A 27,318-nucleotide genomic window follows, 5' to 3' on the forward strand; every position below is an offset into this window, starting at 1 on the left:
TCGAAAGAGGTCTTTTGAGAATACATACTTTGAAAGTGAAAGGAGGAGAAGAGAGAGTAATAATGTTATCTTTTAAAGTTATACTTATGTTGCCTCCTCTGCTCTAGGAGGAGGAAATGGGAGGGGGGAAGAAATTCTTCTATTGACAAGGTATAGATGCCATTTGGTTGAGTTGTGACTGCTTAAATTTTAAGTCTTCTACCAAATATGGCAATACACAAAAAGGTTTGACTTGTTTTAGAGCTACTAACAAATCTGTTTTCTTGGACTGTTTTTTATACATTGTTAGCAAACTGTATTATATATTCTACTGGCATACGAGGCTTCTCAAACTTTTTGCCCCAGTAGTGGTCCACTGTTTCTATTAAAGAGTTTTATGGGGCTCCCCACACAGCCTGTCGTACTGGCTCTTAAAAATGGCATTGAATACAATGCCAGAGCCCCCACGGTAGCAGATTTATGGGCTCCCTGCAGCCTGCAAGCCCCCTGGTTGGGTAGTCCTTTTCTCGTGGTGTCTGAGTGAGGGATTTTCCAATTAAAATGATGAAATATTTGTTTTGTCTGGTTAAATTAAACGTAGCCTACTTGCTGAATAAAACATGAAGCATTATGGAGCTTTCTACATTCTTGTTCTAAATACATGCACAAAGAAAAACGGAATAATCTGATGCTAAAATATGAAAGCTATCTGCACTTCACTGTTTTAAATGAATGGTTTGCCTGAATTAAGATTTCTAGATTTGGCCCCTAAAACAGAAACTAAAATTTCAAGTACTGCTTCATCTAGGTAGGTCCTGTTGCTTCCAGACTCTTCAGTATATATCGTTTCTGAAGTGGATAAAACTTCATGAACCCAAATATTTTGTAATTTCATTTTACAGACTTAAAATAACTCATTGGTGTCCCTGAATATTTAGTTCTGAAATACTGTGATCAGAACACTTGCTTCATTATGTTTAAAAAGCTGAAGTAACAGCAGCAACAACAACAAAAAAGCTCTGTAGCAGGACATGAGTAGAAAGCAGCCTTCTCTCCACCTCCCACTTTTTGTCTGGGCCCTGGAGTTGTTGCTTTTGGTACTGGCAAAGCTTCTTCCTGGCACGCTCAACTTCTCTGTCCCCTGGGGTTGGGAACAGGATGTTTTTGAGATGGAAAGTGATATCGGACAGCATTTTTGAGAGCCTAGCTCAGGGGTAGTCAATAGGCAGACTGTGGGCCAAATCCGGACCACAAGACGCTTTTGAATGGACCCCAAAATCTTTTTATTTACTTTTTAGCATTGTTGTTACCATATATTTGAAGTATTTTCCCTGGTTTCTGGACCTTGACTATACCCTGACCAAGCAATTTGGACCTTGACCAGAATAAAAATTGAATAGCCCTGGCCTAGCTCTCTCTCTGGGTGAGAAGTAACACAAAGCACACTGGATGAGGCACAACAAGTCTTACAGTGAGGTCTGTAGCAGTATAAGATGCCATGTAGTGGATGCCATGTTCAAGTGACCAAAATTATAGAGTGCAAATTACAAATTGAAGTAGCCTTAGTGATAACTTTACAAAGCTGTTTTTTTAAATCTTTGGAGCGAGAGAAGTAGAATTTGTTCTTGTAGGATCATTGCTGGAGCAGTCTGTCAAACTTATTCAGGTTTGGCAGCCCAGATCACTCTGCGAAGTTTGACAGCAGAGTCTTTGTCAACTATCTGAAATGAAGATGTGGGGAAAACTTGTTGCACTGTTGAGTTCTATTACTGTTTATATAAATATAATGGAAGAGTAACTGTCTCCCAAGGTAAATGGTATTCTTTCTAATGGTCCAAACATCATAGAGTGTTTTTAAATTGATATTTTTTTCATTTTTGTTTTCTTATGTAATTGTAGCTGACTTTTGATATGAAGCAATGATGATTATATGTACCAATTTCCTATATGTATTTTATATTCATCTTTAAAAACCACACAGACAATTTTTAAAAATGCTCAGACCTGGTGTGATATTCACCTAGTGGAATCCATACTGAACACTTAGGGCTTTGTTGCACACTTCCATGGGAAAACCAACAGCAGGGGAAAATGTAAGTAAACGCCACCTGGAGTTTCTGATCTATCATTCTTTCCAGGAGATGTAGAAGGGGCAGGGCACTTCGTTTTGTAACTACTCCGATGCCCTAAGATCTGCGGAGAAAATCTTAAATTAATAACCTAAAATGGCAGATTCTAAATCCATGTGGGATTGTTTCATTTGTCAAAACTGATTGATTAAAGAAATCACAGCTGTGCATAATTTAGGCTCAGGTCCATCACGTACTTACTCATTTGCATACACTCATTTATGGGCTGGATTCTGAACCCCTTGCTGCCATTCGTGAGCACTTTCTTATACACACAACTGTGGTGAAGTGAATGGACCATTTGTGTCAGTAGCTGCTCACCAGCGGTTGGCCTCGGTGGTTAGCCAATATTTGGGGCTTTGGTGGTTGTTTCTATTAGAAAACGAAGTTGATAATATAGTCCAGTGTTTATTTGATGCAATCCTGTATACAAAAAATATACACAAAGTCCTGTTCCGCTGAACAGAGTAACATCAAAGAGAAATCAATTTCCTTGCTCACAATTCCAAGCCTGTCTTTCCAGCCAGTACTCTACCCAAAAATCTCTCTCTCTCTCTCTTCACTTTCATTCAGGGCCACACTTCAAGTGCATCTCTTGCTGTCTCTTGGTTTTCCTGCTGCTCTCACTGTCTTCTGTCTTGGTCCTTTTTTACCTACATACAAGCAGCTGCAAATCAAATTAATCCCTAGCCCTTGCATTTGCATTCATTCTCATCTTTGGTTGGTGGCTTCCATTGTTTCAGCTATCTGTAAACAAATGCGGCATTTAATTGTTCCCTCATCTAGCAGGTGGTTAGCACACCCATTAGTTTCAGCAATGTTTGTGATTGCCTGTAGGTCAAAGACATGGTTGCCAGAAGCCATCCATCCTCCAGCATAACAGTGAACCCTGTTAGTACTGTCTAGCTCTATATGAATAGCTTTGTTGACTAAACTGGGACTGCTCACCTAAGAGAGAGCTACTCACTGGAATTGGTTTGTGCAAAACTGGGTCCCTCAGTTATAAGTGTCCGAAGATAGGGACCTGCCTTTCTTTTTTTTTTTTCCTATAAGACGCCTTGCAATTCTATAAGATGCCCAACAAAGAAAATAACAGAACGCCACTAGCCATCACCTTCAGTCCCCAACTAAAACCTCTCCAACGCATCATCAAGGATCTACAACCTCTCCTGAAGGATGACCCATCACTCTCACAGATCTTGCGAGACAGGCCAGTCTTTGCTTACAGACAGCCCCCCAACCTGAAGCAAATACGTACCAGCAACCACACACCACACAACAGAACCACTAACCCAGGAACCTATCCTTGCAATAATCCCGTTGCCAACTGTGTCCACATATCTATTCAGGGGACACCATCATAGGGCCTAATCACATCAGCCACACTATCAGAGGCTCGTTCACCTGCACATCTACCAGTGTGATAGATGCCATCATGTGCCAGCAATGCCCCTCTGCCATGTACATTGGTCAAACTGGACAGTGTCTACGTAAAAGAATCAATGGACACCAATCAGACATCAAGAATTATAACATTCAAAAACCAGTTGGAGAACACTTCAATCTCTCTGGTCACTCGATTACAGACCTAAAAGTTGCAATTCTTCAACAAGAAAACTTCAAAAACAGACTCCAACAAAAGACTGCTGAATTGGAATTAATTTGCAAGCTGGATACAATTAATTTAGGCTTGAATAGAGATTGGGAGTGGATGGGTCATTACACAAACTAAAACTATTTCCCCATGTTTATCCCCACCCCGCACTGTTCCTCAGATGTTCTTGTCAACTGCTGGAAATGACCCACCTTGATTATCACTTCAAAAGTTTTTCTTCCCCCCGCCACCCCCGCTCTCCTGCTGGTAATAGCTCACCTTACGTGATCACTCTCCTTACAGTGTGTATGGTAACACCCATTGTTTCATGTTCTCTATGTATATAAATCTCCCCACTGTGCCACAAGTACTCCTTTTCTTTTTGCAATTCTGTAGGGATTTAGAAATAATAACTTGAGGGATATCTTAAATCTCGATAGCTTGGGGAAAGCGGAGAGAGTTAAACTTTGTGTTGACATACATCATTTATTTCTGCTTGCACTGTGTCATATTGCATTGTCTTTAATTCTAAAATGTACCATAAATATTTGTGTTGCATAGATGGAAGGGGAGGACAAGGGAAGAGATGTTGAATCTGTAGACTCTATGAAAACTTTATTTCAAGCATTGCAGTTTACATTGCTTTTGTATGTTACAGATTGTCTATATGGTCCAATAATCCTCACTCGCTGGGTTGTAAATTCTAGTGCACATGAGTGGTTTTGCTCACTAACTGGTCCGTGTGGACCCTACTGGCGTGCACTGAGAGTTGCTTAACAGTGTGCATTCATGTTGTCCCGTCTGAAATAGCACTACATGAACACGCACAAGGGAATTTTTAGTGTCTTCCAGCAGGGTTCACATGGGCCAATTAGTGTGTGACATGTGCACTAGAATTTACATCCTAACGTAAGGGGACTGTTGCCCCCTTACCAACATTCAGTGGGGGTGTTTTGGTTGGCTAGCTCCCCGTACTAAAAGGGGAAGCGGTCTATGGGAAATCAGGACCCTGCAACTGATAGTACCCAGGAGGCTAATCAGGGAGTCAGGAGGCCAGGGAGGTCCTGTCCTCCGTGTGAGCTGGAATTGTCTGGGTCAGACAGAGTGGGGCTGAGCTAAAGAGAAAACAGGGGTGCAAGCTGAGCTGGGGAGCAGAGCTGTGCCAGATCCAGACAGAGCAGCGCTGCAGCCCCAAAGCCAGAGGCACAGCTCAGAGAGAGCAGACTTGCCCTGGGAAGAAAGCTGCAGCAACCAGAGCCAGAGGGGCCAGAAAAGCAGCCCACAGAAGCAGGTCACTGCTGGGAGTAGAGTCACAGAAGCAGCCTGCAGAGCAGACCTGTGCTGGGAGCAGAGCTGCAGCAACCAGAGGCAGAGGGGCCAGAAAAGCAGCCCACAGAAGCAGGTCAGTGCTGGGAGCAGAGTCACAGAATCAGCCTGCAGAGCAGACCTGTCCTGGGAGCAGAGCTGCAGCAACCAGAGGCAGAGGGGCTGGAGAAGCAGCCCAGGGAGCTGGAGGCAGAGCAGCAGCAGCAGCAGTGCAGAGACAGAGTGGTGGAGCTGTCTGGAGCTGGGTGCGGTGAGCAGCTGGGGAGAGCGAGGGGGACCCTGGGCAGCGGGCCCAGCACAGGGAGACGCCTCAGCCAAGGGGCTCTGCAGGCCAGGCTTGGATCATAACCCCGACAGGGCGGGGGCAACACTGGTAAGAAGGGTCCTACCACTTAGAGCCTGAGAGCGTGTGGCCACCACCACAGGAAGTGTCCAACCCACAGCATCCCTACACCAAAGCCAGGGCCTGAGAAGAAGGCCTGGAACTTAAAAGGAACAGACTGTGAACTGCCCTGACATTCCAGAGACGCTGTGATGTTCCCTGTCACAGAGCGGGTTGATGTGTTTCCTTTAACCTTTCCCATTTTCCCTTATTCTTTTTAAAATTAATTTTTGATTAAATAACTTGCATTTGCTTTAACTTGTATGTAATGCTCAGTGAGTCAGAGAAATGCCCAGTGCAGAGAGACACCCAACCCTAGTGGGGACACCCTAGCCCCGTCGTAGGTGATCACAGCAGGGTTGGGGGTTGAGCCCCTCAGGAATCCTGGGCCAAGCCTTGTTGGGGTTACGAGGACTCTTCCAGACAGGAGCGTGGAAAGGGAGTCCTCAAGGGCAGGGAGGCCACTGGGTAAAGGAAGTGGGAGCGAGGACTCCGATCCTTTCGCTAGCCCACTTCACCGGGGTAGTGCAGAAGCCAGGAAAGTTCCCCAAAATAGCGGGACTATTCTCCCGCTTGCACTAGCTAGTATGGACTAAGTGATCATCTAGAACAGCCCTTAATGTAGCTGAGAATTCTATAATCAGTAGAAGAACAAGGAAATATGCCACAAATATTACACTTAGGGTAGACTAAGTTCAGGATTTGTATGCATGTTGGTGGGCTAGCACTTGAAATTACTGGGAGCCATGCAAAATGTGTGTGTAAATTTAAGTGTTATTTAGACTTCATATCTGTTTCATTATTGGCACTACCTTGTGCTGAACCTTATGTGTTTTAGATCACAATCACATGACCTCAGTCACATCTTTGCTCTGCCAATGAGACTGAGTTTGGTAATTTAGCTGAGCATATATCTATGAGCACATTTTTATTTCCTGTAGTATAAACACTGCTGTTCTGAATATCCCAAAAGAATGGATTATGTTTGCATAAACTTAACTATTCATACCACACTAAATACCAACACCAGAAATGTTCAAATTCTGCATTTAACGCTTTGTCTCATGGTTGAGAGGCACCTGCCAATTAGTCTGCATGTTTTAGGGACCCATTTTGTTATTTTTCTCTTAAGAATGCCTTGTTAAAGCTTGTGATTGTGTCCAAAGTCAGCAGTCCTTGCTGAGTTACTGACATTATTTGATTGATTCTGTTATGACTTGCTTAAAGTGTCACTGTATTCACAGCCATGTTGTGGATGTTATGATTCAGGGGAGGGAGAGAGTCAAGGAGAAGATGGCTAATGTTGCATTAGAGAGTAGAAAGTAGAGCAAAAGTAGAACAAAGAAAGATACTTTTCATATCATTGTAAGTAGTCTCCATATTTCAGAAGTATTACATAGATATGTTGCAAAAAATTTTTTTATTTAGTTAGCTAGTTATCTGAGCTTGCAAGTGACTGAAATAAAACATTATTCATCAAAAGTAATATGCAGTGGTCACTAATAAAGTCAGCGTTTATGAACAGACACTGGAATACTCCACAGTGATATCTACGATACCATTGTTATTTCCTATTCTAAGCATGGGGAAATAGTGTGGTGGACAAAGAATATAGTATGTCTGATAAAAGTCCATGAGAGTGTTTCTATTTCGCATGTCATATTACTTTTTTGGTTTCCTGTTGATAAGTTTGAAATTCATGTACCATAAATACTGAAAGCAAATGTATAGGCACATATTTTGGAAATTGAAATCAATAAATGCACCAATAGACCAGTAAAGTATGAGCACTGTTCAGCTGGCTAACTAGGCCTAGTGCTTGTGCTGTATATAAAATGTAATATTAGATTCACTCATCCACAATGTATAAACACAATGGACAAAAACTCATCCCTTCTGCAAAAATGTACGGTCGTACTGAGTGGAGAAATAGATGTCCTTCTGTTTCTAGTCATGATTTAAAACATCAAGCTAGTATGTAGAAATTCCTACCCCTTTTATTTGTATTGGTTAGTTTCACACCTGGGGGGCGGGAGGAAGAGAAGGGTTTATTGAGCACTGGACTGAGACCCAGGAGATATGGGTTCTATTCCCGGCTCTGAAGCTGGTCTACTGGGTGACCTTGGGCAAGTCACTTCACCTCTTTGTGCCTTGGTTTCCCAATCTGTAAAATGTGGTTAATAGTAATGACCAATTGTAAAATGTTTTGAGATCTACTGATGAAAAGTACAGTGTAAGAGATAAGTGGCATTATTGTTAATTATTATTTATTAAAGAACATATACATATATATATTTATAATTGACCTCAATTGATGCAAGCACGATTGCATCTGATTTCTCGCGTTATTTTTTGTATATGCAATTTGCAGACAAAGATGAAAGTAGCGGTCTGAGTCTGCTTACAGCAGAAAAAAACAAAAGGACCGCTGCAACTTCCAGTAGAGGCGATTTGGTTATGGTGGGATAAAATCAGTGTGAGATCAGAATCTGTGTGAATGAACTCTTCTTGATAACAAAACCATTGCATTTTATTTTTATTGGAGTATAGAAAGCATAAAGGGAGACCAGCTCCCAGACTGATTTTGAACTCTCCTGGCTCTTCTGCTAGAACCTACTCCTGTACTGTCAGCATGCCAAGCTCAGATCAGGAGAACTTTGTTCTTCCTTCACATATTTCTTCTGTTAGGGAACTTGAAAATGTTACTGCTTAGTCATCATATGCAGAATAAAACTACATTGCCTTATTTGGCTGGCGATGTCACGTAAAAGGAAATTTGACACTTCAGGCTGAGAAACTCTTTTGATTTGTGAACAGTACTTCTGCTAGTGGGAAAATGTGCAATCTGTTGTCTGTGTTTATAAATATACTGTACGTTCCCACACTTTCCCTCAAACACTAGAAGAGGGCTTTCTATTGTTAAAAGCAGCCTTAGCCAACAGTTATCACAGAATGTTATCCGTGATGCCCTGATTTCCCCTATGCTTAGAATAGGAAATAACTGTAGTTTTCTTGTGGTGTATTTTGGCAAAAGGAATAGTGAATGCTATAACTTTATTATCATTGAGGTGTAGTTACAGGATGCATGTAATGGCACTTGCACTTTCCTGATGTTGCTGTGTAAAAAGAACCATGGATAGTTGAGAACTGACGTCGGGGACAAGAAAACATGTCTCCTCCAAGATTTTGTAGATTTTAAGTTTAGTAGTTCATGCAAAAAACCAGAAAAAACTCCCCAAACAAACAAACAAAAAAGCCAGCCTGGTGGTTCCAAATAGAATTAATAAATTTGTTCTTAAATGCATCTTTTATGAAGATCTTGATACACATATGATACTAAAGGAAGCAAGGCACTCAGCTGCTAAAACCTAAGAGGGATCCTCAAATCACAATGTATGGAGCTAACAAACTTTACTTCAGATCTGCATGTGTATTCTGAATGCGAATGAGGGATTGATACAGCTTCTGACTGGCTAACTTAGCCAGTGACAAAATTCTACTCAGAGCAGCAGTGCAATGTTTTATCCGTACAGAACAGGTAGCTCCTAAAGCATCCCTACTTGGCTGAGATGACAGTTTCGGTGCCTTGTGTTTAAGGCACTGCACAGGGACTTAGAAGAACTGGGTTCAATTCTGAGGTATATGGATTTTCTGTGTGAGTGACCTAAGGCAAGACATTTAATGTCCCTCTGTCTCAGTCCCTCATTCTCCCATCCTTTGTTTGTATTGTCTATTTAGGGTATGTCTACATTGCGAAATTAGGTCAAATTTATAGAAGTCAGTTTTTTAGAAATCGGTTTTATATATTCGAGTGTGTGTGTCCTCACAGAAAATGCTCTAAGTGCATTAAGTGCATTAATTCAGCGGAGTGCTTCCACAGTACCGAGGCTAGCGTTGACTTCTGGAGTGTTGCACTGTGGGTAGCTATCCCACAGTTCCCGCAGTCTCTGCTGCCCATTGGAATTCTGGGTTGAGATCCCAATGCCTGATGGGGCTAATATATTGTCGCGGGTGGTTCTGGGTACATATTGTCAGGCCCCCGTTCACTCCCTCCCTCCGTGAAAGCAAGGGTAGACAATTGTTTTGCGCCTTTTTTCCTGAGTTACCTGTGCAGACGCCATACCACGGCAAGCATGGAGCCCGCTCAGTTCACTGTCACCCTATGTCTCCTGGGTGCTGGCAGACGTGGTACTGCATTGCTACACAGCAGCAGCAACCCATTGCCTTGTGGCAGCAGATGGTGCAATAGGACTGGTAGCCGTCATTGTCATGTCCGAGCTGCTCCTGGTCGCCTGTGTGAGGTCGATCAGGAGCGCCTGGGCAGACATGGGCGCAGGGACTAAATTTGGAGTGACTTGATCAAGTCATTCTCTTTAGTCCTGCAGTCAGTCCTCATGAACCATCTTATGGTGAGCAGGCAGGTGATACGGATTGCTAGCAGTCCTACTGCATCATCTTCTGCCGGGCAGGCAAGAGATGAGGATGGCTAGCAGTCCTATTGTACCATCTTCTGCCGAGCAGCCATGAGATGTGGATGGCATGCAGTCCTTCTGCACTGTCTGCTGCCAGCCAAAGATGTAAAAGATAGATGGAGTGTATCAAAACAAGAAATAGACCAGATTTGTTTTGTACTCATTTGCAAACCCCGCCCCCGCCCCCCGTCTAGGGGACTCATTCCTCTAGGTCACAGTGCAGTCACTCACAGAGAAGGTGCAGCGAGGTAAATCTAGCCATGTATCAATCAGAGGCCAGACTAACCTCCTTGTTCCAATAAGAACAATAACTTAGGTGCACCATTTCTTATTGGAACCCTCCGTGAAGTCCTGCCTGAAATACTCCTTGATGTAAAACCACCCCCTTTGTTGATTTTAGCTCCCTGAAGCCAACCCTGTAAGCCGTGTCGTCAGTCGCCCCTCCCTGCGTCAGAGCAACGGCAAACAATCGTGCATCTGAGTTGAGAGTGCTATCCAGAGCAGTCACAATGGAGCACTCTGGGATAGCTCCTGGAGGCCAATACCGTCGAATTGTGTCCACAGTACCCCAAATTCGACCCGGCAAGGCCGATTTAAGTGCTAATCCACTTGTCAGGGGTGGAGTAAGGAAATCGATTTTAAGAGCCTTTTAAGTCGAAGTAAAGGGCTTCATCGTGTGGACAGGTGCAGGTTTATATTGATTTAATGCTGCTAAATTCGACCTAAACTCCTAGCGTAGACTAGGGCTTAGAGTGTACGTTTTTCGGGTTAGGGTCTGTCTCTTCTTATGTGCATGTACAAGTACCTTGCACAGTGGAGCCTTAGTCTCTGAAGTTGGGGTATCTAACTGCTACTAAATACAAATAATTATCAAGTATCAAAATTTCACTATTTTACATGCAGATTTGACCAATGTTAAAACTGTAGTGCAGTCTAGCAAACACAGCATTATGACAACAATGATTTTAACAAACAAGAGCATAGAGACTAGCTCCAAGTGCATAACTCACACAATTTGTCTGAGGTTAGCTTCTTTGGCTGGCTGCAGAATATCCTTAATCAGATTGCAGTTTTCTCAAATTCGTTATTTGAAATATTTCTACTTTTTCTACTCTGATTGTTATTCAAGCCATTGTAGGTGAGTATTTGATGTCTCTCTTAAAGATATACGAATGGTCTGAAGTCATATTATGTATTCTTTTTGGTTTGCTGAGTGCACAACTTCCAATATGAATTTTCAAAACTATTTTAATACATATTCTTGGATAAACAGCTTTGAAATTTGCCTCCAGTGAATGTTTGTGTTCGTAAAAGTCAATGACATGAATATTAGCAGAAGCAAACACAGAAGAGACCTGAGCATGGGGAAAGCATTTAAAAATGTTTGTGAATAGTCACAGTTTATTCCCCCATTAAATATATATTTCACTCAGGCAAGTAAAGCATGGCAGTAACCGTTTCAATTTGTTGACACTATCGTCTTTTTTTAGGCTTAGTTTCCTTTTATCTGCACCTTCACAGTATTCTGAGCAGGAGCATGTTTAATGCAGGAGTTTAATGTTAAAAGAAAGTGTTTGAAAGTGAGAAAACTAATCAGAATTTGAACTCTTGTCTCCCAGTTTCCCCATACTGAGCTGTTAATGCACTTGAATGCTGACCAGGAAGTACCATCTCTGGAAATGAGACTTGGCGAGTTGTTTAATTCTAAATTCCCATGTAATCCAGGCCCTCCCTGCCAACAAGGTAGTGCCATTTGGGATAGTGAGTTTTGTGATGTGGATACTCTCCACTAAGAACTGAACGGAAACCACCAACTCATTTCACATATGTCAACAAATAGCCATTAGATGATTATGTCTGTAAGTCACTGTGAACCTGGCTTGGATTTCAAGTGGTAACATAGAGTAGAAAGGCTCTGAATCCCATTACTAATCTCTTGAGCCACTGAGTTGGCAAAAGATCCTCTTCTATTCTGTTCAGTTCAGGATTTTATACCTCAGAGTTGTAGGAATGTCATTTAAAAATGGTAGTGCGTGTACTTCTAGCTGCCATTTTGAATGCTTGAATGCAAGCCTGAAAAATGTGACATTGTTATGTAATTTGATTACCTTGTTTCAGTTCATTTTAGATAGGGTCCGCATTTCAAGAAGCACATACATCGTACTGTGGTTTTCACCATTATTAGCAAGCTCTGCGGTGACGCTGAGAATTAAAAAGGCATGGGGAAAGCGTGTGTTCCTCACCCCTAGAGGTGAGCAGTGTTGAGATACACATGTGGGGCAGTGTCTCTGCCACTGCCTCTGTTGTCCTTGTCCTTGGAAAAAATATAGGACTATAGTCTGTGGGGCTGCCAGTCCTATATCTTTCCCCAGTGCTAAATGAAATAGAATAAACCTATCTTCACCACTGTATGCCCCATGTTGGGGCCTCCTTTTTTAAAGAAATAACACTGTGTTTTCCATTTTCACTTTTCTTGTGTTCTTAAGATTAAAAAGGCCACAAATATAAAAATCGACCTCTACTCTATTTAAATTTAGATGTTAAAAATTAACATCTTTGGCATCAGTGCTCTTCACCCAAATATTTCTTCTCACAATTTGGTATGCACAGTCATTCATGACTGCTCAGTATAGCGTTTGTGGGTCAAAATCATGTCTCTTCTGTGTATGGATAATTTTGCATGAAAAATAGCTGGTGCAAATGTACAGGGATGTTTAAGGCTCCTTCCAAAATTTAGCCCAATAAGTTCAATCAAAAGCAAAAAGCTAGCTGGAAAACAGCCTCATTCATGGTCTTGAGAGGTCTCCTTCCACTTGTAAAATATTACAATATAACAATCTGCCATAGAATTATCTCACTGAAAATGAAGCCAAATATCTTCCAAAGGAAAGGTAGAAATTTGTTTTGTTATATACCAACATTCTAGGATTGTGCTTTATTAAGTATAGATATCACTATTTTTTTTCTTAAAATGTGCTTTCTGTCCACCCTAGGGTAGGTAATTGATGTGGGCATAGTAATGTGATTTCTCAGAGTTGTATACTTTTTGTAGTGGACACCTATAAATATTTGTATTAATCTACCACATCTTATCCAGCAAATAATTATACATCCAGATTTATAGGAGTGCGTATTTCTCCTTAAAGGACATTAGGGGTGAATAATTACCTTTTGTTGCCATGTTAGGTCTTTTTATCTTTCAATTCCTGTTTCTTCTGAGGTCAGCTTGTGATGAGGGTAAAGATAACTGACTGGATGTGGGATCCTGCTGAATTCCGTCAAATTGATCTTGATTTGAGTAATTATTTCTGCTTTCAGCTTGACTGGAGCTTGGTAGTAATTATTTTCCATACTTTCCAGGAGCAAATGCCAGCATAATTATAGTCAGAACTTGGTTGTTGGAGGTGCTAACCTGAATTGGAATGCCAGGATATAACTGGTGTTTTAACAGCCTAATTAATTTGCCTCATGAACGGCAGGGCTGGGAATTACATAGGGTGTACAGAACTATTGGCTTATGAAAATAAAGGAAATGGGAAGGAAAAGAGAAAATACATTAATTGTTTAGTGGACATAAGCCAGATATACATGAGGAAAGATTTGTAGGTATAGCTAACCTGGTGAACCCTCCTAGTATAGATTCAGCTTGCCAAAAAGTGCTGTAGCTAGTGTAGTTTATATCAGCTCCCTGAGCAAAATAAGCTATACTGCCAAAAGTACTTTTTAGGTCTGTATAAATGTATCTACAATAGGGCTTTTACCTGTATAGAAATGTAAAAGAAAATCACACTGCTAACTGACAATATTATACTGGCAAAACTGTCTAGGGTAGACCTGGCCTTAATGTACTGGACAACTATTTTGTAAAGCAGGGGTGGGCAAACGACGGCCCGGGGCTGCATCCAGCCCTTCAGATGTTTTAATCAGGTCCTCAAGCTCCTGTTGGAGAGCGGGGTTCAGGGTTTACCCTGCTCTGGTGCTCCAGCCGAGGAGTGGGGTCGGGGGCTTGCCCCGCTCTGCACGTGCCATGGCTCCACGTGGCTCCCACAGCTCCCAATGGCCAGCAACCATGGCCAATGGGAGCTGCGGGGACGGTGCCTGCGGATGGGGCAGCACACAGCACCTCCTGGCTGCACCTCCACATAGGAGTCGAAGGGGGGACATGCTGCTACTTCCGGTAGCTGCTTGAGGTAAGCACCGCCCGGAGCCTGCACCCCTTTCTGCACCCCTACCCCAGCCCTGATCCCCATCCTGCCCTCCGAAGCCCTTGGTCCCAGCCTCCTCCTATACCCCAGAGCCTGCACTGCCAGCTGCAGCCCTCACCCCCCCCCACCTGTAGCCCACCCTCCTGCCCCAGCCCAGAGCCTCCTCCTGTTCTCTGAATGCTTCATTTCTGGCCCCACTCCAGAGCCCAACCCCCCATTTTGTGAGCATTCATGGCCCACCATACAATTTCTATACCCATATGTGGCCCTCGGGCCAAAAAGTTTGCCCACCCCTGTGGTAAAGATCCATCTTCAGAAATCAGTATTGACTGTTTTGTTCTTATATTACTGTATTGTAAATGTTACTTTCCTAAATAAGATTTGAATTTGTTTTTGACATATAGCAACCCTCTGTCTGCAAAGAGGAACACTTTCATCACAGATTTTAGTCATGCCACTACTAGACACTTAATCGGCCAACAAAACTTGTGGGTCTTGGAGAAAAGAAATGGTACCCTATTAACTTTGGCCTTCCATTGTGATTGCTGCTCTGCACTGAGATGAGCCATTGAAATTCGGCTTCACTAACATACAACCATACTGCAGGAAAGAAGTGTCATCTTAGATCGATGACTCTTTTCTTTGACATTTGTATTGCAGTTACATCTACACTTCTTCCTGACTCATGGGGCAATGTTAGGTCATCACTCACTTTGAACCCCAGATAGATTGTGTGCTGCCATATTTTGTTATAACTGAAACTTTTAATTTTGCATCTTACATTTTTTAATTCGTTTGGTTTTGGATCTTTTTGTTCAGAGCCACTTTGATTACCCCATCTCTCCTCCAACCCCCCTCCAAAATAGGAAGTAAATATGTTGTGCTTCAAGCAGCTCCTGCCCTCTTCGAGGCCCCATACTCTGGGCCCAGTTGTTTCACTCTCTCCCTTGAGTAGATGCTTACTCCCATAAATATCTCATTGATTTCAACTGTATTTTACAGTGGGCCAGTAGCCCCACTATCATTAAAATTGTTACTAGCTTACTGTTTAATTATCTAATGAGTCTTCAGGGGACTACTTGCAGACTAAGGCCTTTATTCTGTAAACACTCTCACATGACTTCTTCAATGGGACTGCTTACATGGCTAAAGTTGGGCACGTGAAGAAGTGTTTACAGGATCAAGCTCTAAGCTTCTACTCGATACTAATAGGGTGGAAGAACTGGGCTCTCAGATGGTGTAGGAGGCCTCATTATGGATGCATCTAGTGTGAGTTTATTAGATGTGGAATTGGGCTCTTGGGTTTCTCTCCCACCACTCCAGAGCAGGTATCATTTGGCCCTAAGTACTGTATTTTGTGTGTTTGTTTGGAACATATGGTATACGTTTAAAAAAAAATGGAGCAGGATGGGTGATCCCACTTGGTAAGTGATCACTTGGGTGATCCCACTTGGTAAGAGCAGCTCTAAAACAAAACCATCATCACAATGTAAGAGTCTCAATCAAGTCCTTTATGACTCCGTAGTGGTCAAGCCAGCTAAAGTGTCCATTAAGTAATGGTAAATTATCATTGGAAATCTATGGAAATTTACTGTATACAAGAGCAGCACTAAATATATATATTTTAAATAGCAGTCAAGGAAACTGGCTGAAATACCTAGGAACATGTCCAGCATGACAAGTGAAGGATTAAACTCACAGCTTCCATTCTTTATAAGGAATTGCAGAGTTAAATCTCTACCTGGTACTGGAATTTGACAGTCTGTTGTTTGCAGTGTGATTATTGGTTTTTGTGCATTAACAAAATTGACACCAGTATTATTTTGTTTTGCTACGTTTCAGATTGTGAAATAATATTTAGGTTTCAGTGTTCAGTAAAATGTAATCAGATAAAAGTTCAAAGCAAGAAGGATTTTTTATTTTTCCTGCAAGACTCAGAAGTTGACAACAACTTAGAATGCTTTTGGTCTCATTCCTACAGGTCTTACTCAAGTGACTAGTTTTATTGATTGTATTGTTTAGTTGTAAAAGTACTATGGTTTAGTGTCAGCATGAGTTTAATTATTTAATTTATATAACTGCAACGTGAGCTGTACAAGTAGAGAATAAAGGGCAATCAAAACATCTCCGTGTCTGAGCGTGTATGTTGAAAGAGGGGAAAGGTACCTCTTATTCATATGTGCATTTCACGGTGTGTGATTCCTGCCAAACATTTACTGTTTGGCACAAGTATCCATAAAAGGCAAGCTACGGCAAGATAATAGGTACATGTTTAACTGTTAATTTTTCATTAAAGTGTAATTTGATGCTTATGTAAAATGTACCATATTATGTTGTCTTGATATGTCTTTCTGCTCTATTGTAGGTCACCCAGCAGGGAATGCTCTTGTTTTATTTAAAGCACAGTAGTGACAAGAAGATTTCTTGAATGCTGGGAATTCTGCAGGTAAGGACTATATAGATTTAATTGAATCAGTCGTTTTGTTTATATTAGGGACATAACTATTATTATTAAGCACCAGAACGAAGCAGACTCAGAAGAAGAATGGCAGTTCATGAGCTGTAGTAAAAAAAAACTAAATAAGAATAATTGAAAATATGCTGCTTCGTAATGGAATAAAAGTGTATTTTGAGTGTTCTACCATGGGGAAAGGTGTTTTCTGTTGGTATATGTGGGCTGCCACCCAAAACATGAAGGGTAGGATGTTGCATTCAGATATAAGAAAAGGAACCAACTGAGAAGTTACACTTTTAATCCTCATTGAAAATATCAGTATTGTGGCTCTGCAGTTAGCACAGAGAGTACCAGGCTTGACTTAATCGGCTATCGTTGCCCATTTTAGATTTTCAGACAAGAATTGGTGGATCTACAATTTGTATTCAGGAAACATTCTTTCTTCCCTTTGGGGGTGTTGCTGAATAATAGCATTTGTACAGAACTAGGTTGTCATTCTTTGATCTTTCCCATGAGATTAAACAAGCAGTAGCTCTGTACTGGAAAAACCAGCAGTTCTTTGATTAAAACCCTGAGTTGTGCAAAGGAGGAAGGATTTTGAGCTTTTCGGTGTGTAGGTCCTGTACTCACTGGAGATGCTGTTATAAACTCCTGTGATGACAGCTGGCACAGAAAGTAAAACTGAGTCTCGTCGTTTTACACCAGCAATATTGACATTTTTCTATGCAGACAGGCACCATACTGATTACTCGCATACACTCTTCTGTAGGAAACAGCATGTGCAGTGACAAATTTCACAATAGTTTACAATATATGCTGTGATGGTTTATGAGATATGAACCCTTGGGTCTAGCATCTCAGGTAAATCAGCAATTTCTGAGCTACTCTGTCAATGGAACCTCTATCATCTGATATGAGAGCTACATGCAAAGGGCCATGAGTTGGTTGCAACTAGGGAAATAATTGAAAATCTTCCATGGTGGAGTAATAATTCTTGACAGTATGATATTTTATGTTGTTTGAGTGTGATGAAAAGTCAAAGCCTAAGATATAGAAATTATGTTGAGACTCCTACATTCTTGGAACTTTTCCTAGAGCAATTTCGCTGCTTAATTTGTGTTTGGTGTTAGAAAGTTTATAGGACTCTGGTGCTTTGTTACCTAGGCCCAGGTTTTGAAAAGGAAAAATTGGATGTCTATTAAGTTTAAAATAAAACTGTAATTTCTCTTATAAAAATAGGCATGTTGTTATTTAAAATGTCGATGCAATGCTTGAAACTGTTGGAAGACGTAGGGCAGTTCCTGCCTTGAGAATCTTAGATTGTAGGTAAATAGAAAGTGTAGACAGTGTTGTTTTTAAGAGGGTGCTTTTCAGCTTTACACACTGTTTGTATAGAAATCTAGTGTAAAAGACATTTTTGAGATCATTAAGATAGTAATTGATTTTCTCTTCTATTTTCCAAACTCCATTATCTTCACAGCTCTGCTAGAAAAACTCCCCCGGTCCAAAGTTTGGCACTTTCAAAAGGCAAAGTTTTGGAATATTTGCTTTTGACATAAACTATAAAAAAAATTTAAATGCTGTTGATTTTGAATCTACAGCTTAAGAACCCAAGCTCATTTGAAAAGTCTTCTACTTATAGACAGACCTGGTAACACAAAACTGATAGCAAATGTTGGGCCTGGTCCTCTATCACTTTCCTTGTCATATATTCATTTACATCTGCACCAAGTGGGTCTGAAATGTTATTTCCAGTTTGGGTGGAGAGTTCTGATTTGGTAGCATTTTACACGTTGCACAGGTGTAAATGACTACACAAGATGCAGACACTGGAGAATCAGTCCCACTGTGTTTTGCTGGGTTTCTGGTCATGTGACAGGCAACTTGGCTATATTACTCGTTCCCGTCTTTCTCTCTGTCAGTGTACTAGCATCGTTGTTGTTGCCAAATGTAATGTATGAAGGGACACCTCTGACACCTGTATGCACAGAATGAGTGAAAAAATGAGGGGGAGAAAGGGAGTGGTCACTTAACAATAAGCAATATGGTGTTGGCTCTGAAATTCACACAGCACAAATAGTAGATTTTTTCAAAATTTGACTTACCATGAAATACTTAGGAGGAAACTTCCTCAAATTTACAGCTCTGTTTTTAATCTAAAGAAGCATTTATTTTTATGTAGTTTTTGTATGAGTTCATTTTTTTCAGTTTGCTTACTCAAGGAACAACCATGTTAACAGTCTACAAGTATTTGAAGTGTATAAATATTAACAAAGGAAAGCAACTGCTTAGGATATTACAAAGTGTATTACTGGTCCCAGTCCTACAGTAAATGCTACTTGGGCACATGGGTTTGCCTGCATGGTGCTGATTGCAGGATCAGGGCTACTAAGTATTGTCATCTTTTTTGCCACTTCCCTATTCGAGGTCAGCAAGTTTTATAGCCTTCTTCCAAAACTCATGATTGTATGCCAGGCTGTTACATAGCTTTATCTTTCTGAGGTCTACTGATATCTCATCTGTGTACCAAGTCTTTGGCCTCTCCCTTGGTCGTTTTCCATCCACAACATTTTCCATTCCTACCAACATAAGTCTCCAATCTCCGTTGGATATACCCATACCAATGTAGTCTAGTCTACTCGGTATGTGAAATTAAGGGAAATGGGGTCTGATCCTGCGCCATTGAGGTCAATGGGAGTTTTGCCATCCACATCAGTACGGGAGCAGGATTGGGACCATAGAGAGCAAGCTGACTGTCAAGTAAAAGTGAGATCCATTAAAGGGTTAAATTTTCTCAAGCAAAGTGATAGTAGCTCCAGTGCCCACTTTTTAGCTATCAGTAGTATTTGTATGATCAGGGTCTAAGTCATTATAAGCAGTAGATCAGTGGCACTGTGACTGGGAAACGCTGAGACTCAAATACATATTTTATTAATTAGGCAAGAGTTCTATATTTCCCTTGCAGATTGCCTGGTATAGATATATGGGGCCAGACCATGGCACCCAGTCTGTGTGCAACTAGTGCAGCTCAGTGGGTGCAAAGTTGTCTTTAAGCAGCCTTTAAGCCCTATATCATCTCAGAGCTGATGGGCGTTGGTCCAGTCCTCTGGTAGTTCTGTGTTATGTTGGTTACCCGTGGCCTGCTGGAGCGTAGGAATGTCATGGCCGTACCCATTGTACCGGTAGCAAATGTGATTTCGGTATAGCTGCTGTTATATTGGCTCAGCAAACCTGGGCTCCCCGTATGCAAGAGACCTCCTACAAGGGCTGTTTCTGCTGTGTTTATGTTCACTTTGATTTGCAGAATTGGGCCCTTAATATTTATTAGATTTATAGTCTCCGTGACGGCAAACTAGATGTAAGATTTCACTAAAGGATAAGTATGAGCAGGGCCATCACTGTTAAGTCTTGCCCACTCATTCCTCCACCACATTTACACATTCATCCTCTCCACCCACAACTTGAACTGTATTATGCAACATTTGCAACACACAGATTGCATATTAAATGCTTGGAGGAGCCATGATGTAATGCAATTCTTTTGAACACGGTTCATTGGGTATTCAGTTATGCAATGTTCAGTGCACATAGCATGAGCTACGTGACGTCCTGCAAGAGAACAGCGCAGAAGCCAGCAAGAATCATAGAAGTAGTATAGTAGTAACAAGCCAATTCATTAACAGACAGATTAGGAAAGCTGCCACCCAAATGAATGCAAAGTGTCACTCAGCCGGCTTGTGTTACTCAGCTTGGTAGCATTACTGAGACATTTTTGTTGAGTTACTGTTCTTGAACATCTTTTCCATTGTATTGTACAAATTACATAAGGTATAAATGTGCTTTGCTATAAAGCATAGGGCCAATTTCAATCTCATGTATGCTGGTGTAAATGTAGTTAATTCCTTTGAAGTCAATGAAGTTATTCCAGATTTACGCTGTTCTATCTGGCCATTTCTAAGCTAGTCTGTATTACAAAAGCGTAAATCATAACCAGTAGTATCAACATTTTTGCATTCTGTGAAGACTTTCCTCATTTGGGGTTCAGTTTTGCAAAGACTTAGACATATGAGTAACCCTTGACTGGTCCTGTAGGTGTCCGTGTAAACTGTGGCTGCTGGTTACAGTTGCAGACAACATAGCACTGTGAAGAGATGCTGTACAGCCGACAGCTCAGACTTATTTTCCGAGTATCATAATTGGGGTTGGAAGAGTCCCAACAAGTCATTTAGAACATTTGCCTGATTTTTGTGTGTCTTTGTTTGTGCAAGGTTTTTTTTTTCCACGAGAGAGGGGTCTGTGTTCCAGAATTTGTATCTGCGTTTTGACTGCCCCAGAGTTGAAAGGGAGTTTGGATTTGAGGTTTTGGCTCAGCCTGTTATAGAAATTTGCGCCAGTCAGGAATTGTGATCTGGTTCCAGGTTTCGGTTCTTGACCTTCCTTCCCAAACAATAACAAAAAATTTAAGGACGTCGGATACAGGATTTATGTTTGAGCTCATCCCTAAATTATATCATATTTTAATTCATTTTATATTCCAGCTCCTGAGTGTATTCCAAGATACGTATTCTGTGTATCTTGAGCCCATACATAGTAGAATGAGGTTCCTTTAGGTCTATGTATTTATGTTGTGGCTACAAGGCATTAAACAGGGCCAGCCTTGTTTTACTTATCCAGCTGCTGAATATGCAAGAGAGTCAGCTTGAATGTTTAAATTCTCTCAGTAAATTTAGAAACAGAAGATCTCATCTTATCAGAAATGCCCAGTTATCCTGCCTAGCACCACATTAATGTCATGTAAACGTCTTCAGATCCCCAGCAGAAGAAAATCTGTAAGGACCATTATAAGGGCAAAATAAATACTAATGTAGGGTCCCAAATGACTGTGGAACATGTGCCTCCGTTTGCCTCTGACAGCTCCACATCCCACTGCAGGTCCTCCCCTCTTTAATGCTCCTCTATTAGAAGATGAGGAGGGGGTGAGCAGGCCCTGTGCTATGCCATGTACACTGCTTGAGCTCAGAAAGTAGTGTACAAACAGGCTGCTGCAAGAGATGGAATAGCCGAGCACATGTGGTTGCAGAAAGTCTGATCGCCAAGAATGAGTCAAATTGGATGCACATGTGGGGCTCCCATTGACTGCAGTGAGAGCTGCACTGATATGTGTAAATTTGAGCCACGACCCTTCTTACCTCTTAAAGAATGTATAAGTTGATGCTTTGTGTTTAGTTTCTTACTTTTTATTTCTGTGTACAGAATCTTTTTTGGGAGATGTTCTGAATTCCCTTAGAGTCCCAGCTAGCTAGTGGCTTAAATATAGTTTTAAATTGTTTGATGGGTCAAAATGGGCTTGCTTGATATGGAGCTAGTCCTATCGCTTTTGTATGCTGCTTTATTGGGTAGTTCCAGTAGTAAACTGAGTTTATTAAAGTAAATTTATGAAAAGACCCTAATTGCCTGTCCTCAATAATATTTTAATGCGCTCCAGTCTTTGCCTTTTTATACCGTAATGTAATGTACATGGCGCAACATGTGTACGTATATTGTTTAAGGGGCTTGAATGGCCTGCCTGTCTGACACGTTTTACTAGATTCCAGCCTTTTTTCCATGACATCATTAAAACAGGCTTCCTTGAAAATATGAACAGCTGCTGTGTACTTTTTCCCCCCCTGTGTTTTAGGTTACAAACTGTAGCAGCATTTCAGTTCTTCACAAATGACGGCGATAGGCCAGCTCGATGCAAAACAGAGTGAATGCAGCCAAACTCAGAGCTGTGAAGCTGTTAACAGACCAGTAATGAAGCAGGTCCCCATGTATGAAGCATTTCATAATGCAGTAGGGGATAACTTACAGAACTGCAGAGTCAGTTGTCGCATTTTGGCTAAAGGCTGATCCTGTTCCTTCATCTCCCCCCTAAACTAAACTGTGCATGATTTAAGAAGATGAGAACAATATTGTTGTCAGACTTTTGGCACAGATGGCAATTTGCTTGAAGTATTTTACTGTGGTTTTTGCAATGTTATTGTTGTTCAGATCTTCCACAGAGAGCCAGTCCCTTTAAGATCTCTAGCCTAATCCACGGAAACTTACTTTCTTTATTTCTATATGACTTTTGGAGTTCACACAAGTAAAGTGTGGGATGGTGCTCTCGTTATTGTTACATAGAATTGCAGATTCAGCAACCCAGTTGGAAAGAATAATCTCCATTCTGCTTCTACATGTATTGCGGGAATCGTGTAACAGGAGAACGTGGACTGCTTGACCACTCGGTTGCACCATTTTTATCGTGGTTTAGCTTCATACGAGTTTCACCTGTTCTAATGCTGGCATAAGAAATATGCAAATTTTTAAATATTTCAAATAATATATGTAATTTCACATAGCTCTTGGTAAAGAGTTTTTGGTTTTATGTGCCATACTATAGACTGTGACCAAGTTCCTCCTCTGCCTTGGTGGGTCCTGCACTTATTGGCAGATTTGCTTGCCTCAGAGATTCACAGCAACCCTCAGTTTGGTCACTTTTGCTAGTGGCTCAAACCTGCCATTCGCTCAGCTAACCTCATCACTGGCCAGCATGGGAAAAGGGAGGAGAACAATCCCCTCAGTCTCTGCTGACCCACCTAGTGGGTCAGGGGATAGGCCAGGGACCTTCCCCTCTGGTGGGACTCACAGGTGTCACCTCCTCTTGTTTCAAATAGGGAGTTGAGGGGGAGGGAACCCGGGCCCGCCCTCTACTCCGGGTTCCAGCCCAGGGCCCTGTGGATTGCAACTGTCTACAGTGCTGCTTGTAACAGCTGTGTGACAGCTACAACTCCCTGGGCTACTTCCCCATGGCCTCCTCCCAGCACCTTCTTTATCCTCACCACAGGACCTTCCTCCTGATGTCTGGTAACGCTTGTACTTCGCAGTCCTCTAGCAGTACACCTACTCACTCTCAGCTTCTTGCACCTCTTGCTCCCAGCTCCTTGCATGCCCCTCATTGATTGAAGTGAGGTCCTTTTTAAACCAGGTGCCCTGATTAGCCTGTCTTAATTGATTCTAGCAGCTTTCTTAAATGGCTCCATGTGTCCTAATTAGCCTGTCTGCCTTAATTGGTTTCAGCAAGTTCCTGATTGTTCTGGAACTGCCCCTGTTACCTTACCCAGGGAAAAGGGACCTGCTTAACCTGGGGCTAATATATCTGCCTTCTATCACTCTCCTGTAGCCACCTGGCCTGACCCTGTCACAAGACACACATAATTTGTTCCTATAATAGCCTATATCAGAACATGGAGAAGTCCTACTTGGTATCCAGCAAGTGGAGAGGTAACGCCCTGCTCAGCCCTCTCCCTGGAGCTCAGATTGGAGTGATGAGGAAGGGCCAAAACAAGTGCTCATAGAAAATTCTCCCCCTTTTGTAGGGCGAAAGTATTGTGTTTCAGCTCTTCTGGGAGTAGGGGTGCATGATACAGGTGTGTGCTGTACCATTCTGGCTGGTTCCATGATTGCCTCATTTACTGGGAGATTTACCCAACTGGATTCAGTTGGCTGTCAGATATCAAACAGCTTGTGCTGTGCATCATAAACTTCATGAAGTGGGATCTGAAGTTCAGTTATCACCATCTGCAAGAGTTCTTTGTGTTGTTTGTGGTCATCATGCAGAGATTGGGTGATTACTTCATCAGATGAGGATGATGATACACCTGTCAGTACCACAGGTAACGGTGGATCTGGCTCAACATCTTCCTCCTCTGTATACACTGGGGCAGTCGGTTGTTTTTGCCTTGCGGAAGAGGCCAGTGAGATCCTCACATGATTTCAGGGTGCCATAAATACAGGTCCCATGGACCCCAACAGTGGAATACAGATAGGGACTGCACCTCTCAAAGACCCTCCAATTACAGGTAAATGACTTCCATATATCCGTCAGAAGCTGCCAAAATATTTCTTTAATCAAACAAAATCATCTGGGTATTTTCCCAAGTCAGTCTAATGGTCTTGGGTGCTGTTGTTTTCCCTTGATTCATTTACCATAGCAGATGTTCAGTATGTGTAAAAACATATGTTGATATCTAGCCACCTTGTTGATTCCAGATTAAAGGAGGCTATGAAAAGTGAGCTATTCCATCTCGGGTGGGGAATAACTTTATGCGTTTGAAATAAAGTTGAGTTAAGCAATTTTCAGAAGGTAGAAATTACAAATGAAAATGGTTCTGGTGGTCTTATGCTGTTTCCTCGTGGGCTGTGGTCCGCCTCAAAAATGTCATGCACCTTGGCATGATTGGGAACCTCTGCTTGGGTCTAGAATAGCTAAGGAGCAAATGCTTCTGCAAAGCTGTGTGGTTGCCTATCTCTAGAAAGTACCCATGTAATATGTAGGGGGACATCAAATTAATGGAAATAAGTGTTTTTTTAAAAATGTAGTTCATAATTAATTTAACCTAATTTCTTCCATTTTATCCCCTAGTTGATCCTTAGGTTAGTCACTGCGACTTTAGAATCTTGCAGCAACATGATGATGCAATACAATGAAAATTAATTAATGAGAACTTCTTTTTTAAAGTGTGTTTCCAAATAATTGATCTTGTATTTAGGGGAGAAGCATTCTGGGTCCATCTGTGCCTGGCGATGAATGAACACCCAGACATTTGTGGGGTGTTTTTTGCTCCCCGGAGTGCAAATGTGAAGGGAATATGACATAAGGGACTTCGGTTCAATTCCCAGCTCCACCACAACACTTCATGTGTGACCTTTGGCAAGTCAGTAAGTATCTTGAGGCCTTCCCCATCTGTAAAATGGGGATAATAGGCAAATACTATCTCACAGGGGTGTTGTACAGATAAATACATTTAAGATTTTGAGGTTCTCAGATACCATAATACTAGGGGCCATATAAATACCAAAGAAAGTACTGCACCAGGCTTGTACAACTGATGGTACTTGCCTCCCCACAAGGAGTGAGGGGAAACTGCCATCTCCTTTCACTCCTTTTGTGAGCAAGTGGAAGCTTTCCCTGTGACCCAGGAGGCAGTGTGTGCTGTGAACCATGACTGTGCTCTCTGATTACATGATTTCTCAATACTGTTTAGAAAAAAGTAACCGACAGTCTTAGCTTAAATATGTCAGTGGGAAAAGATTACACTGCAAACTCATGCTGCTGGAACCATTTTGCAACAGGTTGGGTTTCTCTTTCAGAAGTCTTGTGATGGGAATTAACAAGGATCTTCTTAAGCTAATGTGTTGACACATTTCCTGCCTAAATGCAGGAATATTATTTAGGTTGGTGTGCATATAACTTTTTTCTAAAGGGGGCATAGGGTTTGGGAGGGAGAGGTAACGAGCCGTCATTAGAAAAATTCCTGAAACGAAATTGCCCCCTAGAAATGGATTTTAATTCTATGGGCAAAGCCAGACAGTCCATTGTCAGTCCCATCTCCCCCCACTCCTCACCACTGTTTCTACAGGTCACTTCCATTTGGGGCTCAGAAAATGAGGAGCCATATAGTTACAGTTTAGCAGTAGATTGTTTCCAGTCTTGTATAGGTTCCTCCCCCCATCCCCCTAAAATGTGGGGAGCGAAGGAGGAGAGAGGATACAAAAGTACTTTCTCCCCATACTGGTGCAGCTGTGCATCATCCAGGCATAGATCGGATCCTTGTGGTTCTAGGGTGTAGGGAGTGGTGGGGTAGCCTAGTGCTTACAATGGTACTAGATCCCCCAAAAGAGGAAAGGAGTGGATATATGGGGCAAGGATGGAGCCACAGGGCAAGGATAGAGCCAAGGTCCTGTGGTCCCTCCTTATCCTTCCCCCCCTTCCCCACCTACTGTATTGGCTAACTGAGAGAGGTGAAGGAGAAAGGACATGCTGTTCTTAAAACAACAACAACAACAGTTGTTGGTAGTGCCCTCTAGAAAGAGAAATATAGGGGCCACTGAGGTCCACATTCCTGAGTGCATTTTGCTGGACAGCTCTTTGGAGATCATCCTCCGTGGACTCTCTCCCCCGCCAGTTGTAGTGGCTTAAAGCAACAATATTGCCCATAATATTCAGTGTTGAATTCTTGACAGCTAACACTGGACTCCAATCCCTATCTCCCTCCTTTCTTACTTTTCCCTCCCCATCCCCCCCAATGAGAAAATGGTTTAATTCTGCAGCAACTATCCGTCCTTTTTGGTATGCAAAAAGTTTTGACAGACTTCAATGGAAGCAGGACCAGGCCCACAAATAAATTAAGTATATCAAACATTGAAAGGTACCATGAGATTGAATTTGTGTTAAACGTATAATTCAGATGAGAATTGATTTAGGAGGCAGTGGATATGGTTAGAATGTTTGTTACTATACATTCTATATACTATACTATATATGCATTGCAGAGAGCTACCTGGACCCCTTTTAGATTACAATAGGTAAACTGAAAAGATGGTGAATGGTGCTGGTGTTGCAAAGACAAACTCGGTGAAGTACCATATCCAAATGAATGTCCCTTGACCTATGCATGGTTTATGGGTGTGCTGATGTACATGCGATCCTTCCTAAAAGAAACAACTGTTATCTTTTGTGACATATCAAGTAATAGTCCTTCACGTTCAAGGAATCACTGTTGGAAAACAGTGAGTGGCTGATCTCCTCTATGTTGCACTTCAGATCCATAGGCAAAATTGAAAGGGCACACCTCCATCCTCTGCTGCATGGAATTGTAACACCTGATTAAACACAGTAAGCCAAAATTCTGTGCTGATTTACACCTGATGAACCTTAAATCATTGGGGAGTGGCGAGTGAGTGGGTGCAGAACAT

General features: G+C 41.8%; 1 protein-coding gene across 1 annotated transcript in view; it reads left to right on the forward strand.

Moving 5' to 3' along the window:
* Positions 1–27,318, forward strand: part of BMPR1B (bone morphogenetic protein receptor type 1B) — a 354,353-nt gene that overhangs the window by 118,161 nt on the left and 208,874 nt on the right. The window contains exon 3 of the mRNA XM_084626037.1: positions 16,453–16,533. The gene's annotated coding sequence lies outside the window, so the exon portion shown is untranslated. The remainder of the gene's footprint in view (positions 1–16,452; positions 16,534–27,318) is intronic.

Source organism: Lepidochelys olivacea (genome assembly GCF_965140295.1).
Source record: "Lepidochelys olivacea isolate rLepOli2 genome assembly, chromosome: 4".
Classification (NCBI taxonomy): Eukaryota; Metazoa; Chordata; order Testudines; family Cheloniidae; genus Lepidochelys; species Lepidochelys olivacea.